Below are 7,149 nucleotides of genomic sequence, written 5' to 3' on the forward strand. Positions count from 1 at the left end.
CTGCAGTGGATATGGAAGGCCCCTTTGCACAGCAGTGTGGCCTTCCCTGCACAGGAGAGTGACTGACCGGATGGTATCGATGGGAAGGTGGAGGATTCCCTCAGGAGGGTTTTGTGACCCTCCGGATGTTCTCCACACTGCTTTTATTACAGACCTGGCCTCCTCTCTGCATTCCTCTCCCTGGTTCCCTCCTACGCTAAGACTCCAGGGACATAAAGCAGCCCTAAGGCCTATCTAGTTGGTATTATCTGACATTTACATGGCAGTAGGGCCTAGAGGCTAACCAAGTCAAAGTTCCATTGTGCTAGGAGCTGCACAAACATGTTGTGAATGCCCTAAATTGCTTCCATTCTCCAGGCACGTGAGGATTACTCTCGTTTTTGCACGACAGCAGCCCAAGATGCATCACTCCTGCGTCATCATGGCTGAGTTTATTCCCATGCCTTAGGCTCATGTCAGGGTTCTATCGCCTCTGCTCCGCCTTTGTTTGAGATGTGTTGGGTTGGGCAGTGCCTGGCTCACTAAACAAAGATAACGCACATGCACAAAGGATTTCACCAATATCAAGTCTTCAGTTTTGGTTCATACACCACGTGGTAAAATCAGCAGATTTACAGAAACGTAATGGGCAAAGTTGATTATGTTTCTCCTATCTGTTCAGGTCCCTGGAGGCCTCCAGATAGCTTAGCCAGAGATACCTAGAGCTGCCAGAGACACATTCTGCCATCCAAGAGGCTGCAGTACAGACAGAGCTTTGCCTCTGAAAATCCCTTTCCCAAAATAGCACCGTGAAAGGCTACTGAGTAACAAAATGGGGGGAAATGCCGATGATCTTCGAGAGCCTGGTTCCTACAGAACAACTCCCTCCTGTCACTGCCCTGGAACGAGAACCCTAACGCACGCTAAGCTGAGCGAGACTCGGGACAATCTGACCAAGTGGAACCCCAAAAGCGAATGCAGAGAGATGAGGCAAATGCCTGAGCATTGCATCAGGCACTGCCCCTGTCAACATCCTGCACTCCCAAGGAACTGCTTAAGATAAGTGAGAACAGCAGGGCGAGGATGTGGTTTTGGAGCAGGAAGCTATGAGGAGTTAGGTATGGACGCAGCTCTTTGCCCACTTTCGCAGGCCGGTGTGCAGAGGAAGGTAATCAGATCGGAAGCGGAGCTGGGGCAGGGGCAATGGGGGCTTTTTAAATGACAGGCCCCCGCTGAGATGCATAAAAAAAGAAGAAAGGCTTGGGGGAAGCCCAGATCCAGCCGGAGGGGGGCTGCAGTTGTGGGGCTTGTACCTTATAAAGGAGGGCCGGTCTACCCCAGAAAGGGAGGGAGCACTTTGTGTTTATGTTCTGGGGACTCCTTTCAGTGTTGATGTGGGGTCCCTCCTCCTCCATAAGACAAGGGCATCCGGCAAGTCTCATGCAGCTTATCCCACTCCTTCCAAAGGTAAGAAAAATCTCCTTCTGTCGCTAATTGGGCAGTGCTCTCTCCTGGCTCTGATTGCCTGCACCCCAAGAGCCAGGAGTTCTTTCCCGTGGACGCCATCTGTCAAAATGCAGCGAGAGACAGCCCTGCCAGCAGCTGCTTTCCTGGGCGAAGCCGTTGTCGTGCATTATCTGCCTGCTGTGGGGAGTGGGGAGCAAAGCAAGGGAGATTTAGGAGAGCACAGGAGCCTATGCTATGCGTCTGAGAGGGTGGTTTAACCAGGGCCATTGTTTCTGAGGGAGCTCTGTCACCACTGGGCCACCAGGGATTTTGTAGCAAGGGGCTGTTACTCCACAGTGCACCATGCTGCTACCTGGGCAAGGTACAGTTCTGATTTTTGCAAACAATTCTTCAACACTGTAAGGGCCCAGTGTAGGTTTTAGTGATGCGCTGCTATCCCTGCACCTAACGGGTTATTTTATTTATTCATTCGTTCCTTGTAGCTAGTCAAAGACTGTAGGCACACTTCCCACAAAAGTTAGAAGGAAAGCTACAAACGACACAGTGGGTCCCATTCTGTGTGTGCTTCCTGCCCAGCATTGGCTAGTCATGCCTGTGAGATCTGTAAATGTCTATAGTGCTTTACAAGTCTCCAGGGAAGATTCTAGCATTGGCTGTGAACACTGAAAGTGATAGGAAACTGTTTCTCGCTTTGGCAGTGGGTTTTCTACAGCTGGATGAAATTTTTTTAACTGCAGGGGCATTTTTGGTGATAAAAAGCAGTTATGTTTCTTGAAAACACTTTGATTTCAGAGAAATTTTTGGAAGGGGAAAAATCAAAATGAAAATATCTTAATTTTGAGTTGAAATTTTTGTTTTGGTTCTCAGAAAAAAACAGAATAAAAATGGTGATTTGAAATGAAACAAGATGGGAAAACGGGTTTAGTTTGAAATCTACTGGAAATACTGAAACTTCCAAAAAAAACCTGTTGCATTTGAAATTTTCTTTGAAATCAAATGGGATTTTTCAAACAATTCTATGTCTTTGTGTATTTGATGTCAGTTTCACTGTTCCCTCTGTGCTGTCAACCAGCTAGTTTCCCCTGTTCTCATCTGTGGCCCTTATATAGGGCACACAGAAACATGCTAGTGAATAGGAAAATATGATTATAAACCCACAAAATTTGGCAGCATGAGGCTGTTGCAGGAATAGCAACTTAAAATGCTCTTAAATCATGTTTTGAAGTTCACTGGATTTCAATCTGATAATGTCCCTTTTTATACATCAATTTCCATCATGAAATTGCGTCTACAGAAACCTTGGTGATCGTAGGAGGCAGACGTACTCATCCAACGAGCCAAACCGGGGCTATAAATGGCACCTCCCTCAATCTCTCTTCAGTGCTGCTGGTTTTTACTGCTAATAGTGCTCCTGTAATATTCCCATTTACTGTCCGGCGTTACAATTTAATGCCGTTTCATCGTATTTTAGGCTAAAGTTGCTGAGGCTTTTTATCTGTCAACCAAGAAAGCAACACCTAGAGTCATCTGGTGGGAAAGAGTTTTACTGACACCTGTTACTTCGATACATCTCCTTCCCCACAATGAACAAGATGCAATGACTGAGCTCAATCCTAGTGACGCTTGCGCATTAGAGCTTTTTGTTATGCTTGTAAGCCCAAAAATATCCTAGATACATGTCTACCCCACATGTGAGTTGGTAACACAGCTTGAATCAGTCAGAATGGCTACGCAAGTGATAAACAAAGCCGTGTGGCCTAGTGATTGGAGATTTGGACTTGGGAGAGCTGCGTTCTGTTCCCGCCTCCACCCCAACGTGCTTGGTGACTCACAGGACCTGGCTGTGCCTCTCGTTCCACTCTTGGTCTGTCTTGTCTTTGGGCAAGAGGTGTCTCTTCCAACAGATCGGAACGCATTGATTCGCTGGTGAAAGTGCTGGCCCGAGTGCAGAGCAATAGAAAACCAGACTCATTGTTTTCTGTGCTAAGGGTGTTTTGTTCTTTTTAGTACTTTTCCAGGATCAGGGTGAGAGAGATGACGTCAGAAGGTGACACTGGCCCATTCAGAGGGAAGAGGCCAGTGCACCTGGGACTGCTCCGTTGATCCCCCTTCCCCCTGCCCCCCGTTAGGCTTAGGAGAGGCCACCTAGGCCCTAGAAGAAAGGAGACCTGGAGACTCGTAGAGGAGTCAGACAGGAAGTTAGGCTAAGACACAGGGAGCAATAAGGAAGAGCTGGCAGCAGCTGCTTGGGAGTCCCAGGTGAGGGAGCTGAAGTAGGATGGGCGCTGTCCCAGGAGTGTTGGTTAGAACTGACCAAAGCTGGGGACTCCCTGGGCAGGAGCCATTGGGAAAAGGGCAGATCCAGCGTGGTCAGAGGAAGCCGAGCCCGGAAGCCAGAGGTTTGTTGCAGGAGGGTCGATCCCCTGAGCAGGGGCAGGGCTCGCAGGCATGGAGGTCTGGGGAGCAGAACCCGTGGGGAGCCCTCTGGGCGAAGACCTTAGTGAAGAGCTGCAGGGAGGCCTGGAGACTGAGGCCTTGGGTCGGGGCAGAAGGAAGTGGCAACACAGTGCTGCTTCTGACTGTCGGGTGGGTGACCTGGGAGAGTTGCCCATGAAGTGGGGAAGGCGGAAGCTGTTCTATCTTTGTATGTTTACAGTAGGTTTGTCAAGAATGGTTTTACTGTGAGGCTTGGGAGGGAAACTACTGCACTGGTGTGCAGGCAGAAATTGTGCCCAGAGGTGGGGCTTTGTGTTGGACACTGGCAGACTGTTCCTTTCATGGGCAAACAGAAGGGGAAACGGAGGCAGGTACACCTGTCACGCTGCAGCCTGCTGCTGGGTCACTCTGCCACAGATGCCTAGACAGATACGTGATCAACAGCTGTTGTTGAGGCTGGTGCCCTGGGATTCACTGGCAAGGCGACAGTTTAGGGCACTCAACTGCAGCCTTGTGGCCCATTCTTTGCTCCTGAGAGCCATATTCCCCCATCTGGCTAACAGGCTGCACTCGCTCAGCAGAAACGTCCAGGCTGGGCTGTCCTCTTGAGTGCTGCCGAGCAGCTTTTAAATTCTGCTTTGGCTCATTCACCAACCTAAGCTTATGTTTCCCACCTTTCCCCGGCGTCTCACAGACTGCCCGGCCCCTGGCTCTCCCTTGGCAATGGTTATAAACATTTTCTACGTGACAAACACATCCCAAATCACACAGGATGCATGCCCACAATGCTAAATCGAGAACTCATTCACTCAGGCCATTACCCAGCTGTCAAGGTTCCTCCCCCACTCTGAACTCTAGGGTACAGATGTGGGGACCTGCATGAAAAACCTCCTAAGCCTATCTTTACCAGCTTAGGTCAAAACTTCCCCAAGGTACAAAGTATTCCACCCGTTGTCCTTGGAATGGCCGCTACCACCACCAAACTAATACTGGTTACTGGGGAAGAGCTGTTTGGACACGTCTTTCCCCCCAAAATACTTCCCAAAACCTTGCACCCCACTTCCTGGACAAGGTTTGGTAAAAAGCCTCACCAATTTGCCTAGGTGACTACAGACCCAGACCCTTGGATCTTAAGAACAATGAACAATCCTCCCAACACTTGCACCCCCCCTTTCCTGGGAAATGTTGGATAAAAAGCCTCACCAATTTGCATAGGTGACCACAGACCCAAACCCTTGGATCTGAGAACAATGAAAAAGCATTCAGTTTTTTACAAGAAGACTTTTAATAAAAAATAGAAGTAAATAGAAATAAAGAAATCCCCCCTGTAAAATCAGGATGGTAGATATCTTACAGGGTAAATAGATTAAAAAAACATAGAGAACCCCTCTAGGCAAAACCTTAAGTTACAAAAAAGATATACAGACAGAAATAGTTATTCTATTCAGCACAATTCTTTTCTCAGCCATTTAAAGAAATCATAATCTAACACATACCTAGCTAGATTACTTACTAAAAGTTCTAAGACTCCATTCCTGGTCTATCCCTGGCAAAGACCAGCATACAGACCGACACAGACCCTTTGTTTCTCTCCCTCCTCCCAGCTTTTGAAAGTATCTTGTCTCCTCATTGGTCACTTTGGTCAGGTGCCAGCGAGGTTACCTTTAGCTTCTTAACCCTTTACAGGTGAGAGGAGCTTTCCCCTGGCCAGGAGGGATTTCAAAGGGGTTTACCCTTCCCTTTATATTTATGACACCAGCACAAACCACGGTGCAGGAATGCCTATGATGAATCTGAATTCCCACTGTTCCTATCCTGCTGAAGTACCTCAGAGTGGCATGAAGAGCCTAATCCAGACCTCTGAAATCGCATGCCTTTGAACTATTCACTTCAAGTGGGACTGGGAGGTATTTTTAACAAGTGTTTGTGAGACACTTTGTATAACTGTCAACCTTGCATGGGGGAACTGAAGTCTGATATTCCTGTTTTCCCTTCTCACTAACATCTCTTGAAACCTCTGGCACCGGCATTCTGGAAACGTAACCATCACTGATCCCTTGGGAAGCAGGAGAAAGCGAGGGGCTGGGTACTGTGTGAAAGAATGTGGAAAAGGCGGATAGTTGGATATCTCTTGCTGCACAAGTTTAATAGCAGCTCTCTGAGTCCAGAAGCCAAAAATCCCAGCCCCGCTGGGTGTTCTCCCACACAATAATGCCTTCCCTTAAAAAGAAAAAAATCTGGGACTCCCCTGTCCAGGTTCTGAGATCCCAGTTGATTAAAGGCTTAGACTGGTGTGCTTTAAAAATAGCAGCGTCTGGTGTTCAGTTCCCTCTCGTTGGGGTGAGAGTTCGACGTAAAAGCAACGTCTGACGGTAGGTGGCACATAAAGTTGTTTGTTATACTCAGTAAGAGGCTTCCTGAGCCTAGCACATCACACTCCTCAAACCCAACACAGAGGCACCCAGGAAAGTGAATCCAAGTTAATTTAAAGTCTGAATTTGAAATAATTAGTTAACCTGAATGAATTTCCCGTGTGGACGCTGTTCTGCAGAATTGTGGCACTAATTCAATTTCTTTTAATTCACTTCAGAATTATGCTATGTTAGAGAAACTCCAGTGGGAAGCTGCCATCGGCAGAGGACCCCGGCTGCTGTATTCCACAGCGCAGGTATAAGGGAGAGTATTTTCACTCTGTCCTACAATCAGTAGGGCCAAACTTTTTGGCTATATCAAGCTTGCTGGATATTTTGGCACAACAGTTGACACGATTTTTTTTCCATTGTGGAGAGCTGGACCTGTGCTATTTTAAGTGTTGCACACAGGTCAGCTGCCCGTCTGAGACGGTGATCTCATCAGATCTCACGCACTAAGCATGGTCAGGCATGATCAGTGCTACTTGTATGGAAGGGAAGCCGAAGGAGCTGCAGGAAGCAGTGGTGGTGATTAAGTACAGACTCCGTTTGGAACCATCCCTCAGCCTCAGGTTGGGGAGCCCTTTGGCATTAGAGGTGCCTTTTGAATGAGCTGGAACTAAGGTCCTCTTGGCCACATGCAATCATCCGTTATCCTGGTCCAGGCACTCTTTTACAAGGGGTGAGATGTACACTTGCGGTTTTGTTTGTACTATAATTAAAGTAATTTATATTGTGAATCTGAACGCCCCCCACAGTTTCAGCGGAGTAGTGTTCTTCATTTCCTAGTTTTGAGCACTGTTGCTCCGTGCTGTTAAACAACTTCTGAATCCCACCCCTGAGCTGGCTGCATTTC

Source organism: Eretmochelys imbricata, chromosome 15, assembly GCF_965152235.1.
Source record: "Eretmochelys imbricata isolate rEreImb1 chromosome 15, rEreImb1.hap1, whole genome shotgun sequence".
In the NCBI taxonomy this organism is placed as follows: Eukaryota; Metazoa; Chordata; order Testudines; family Cheloniidae; genus Eretmochelys; species Eretmochelys imbricata.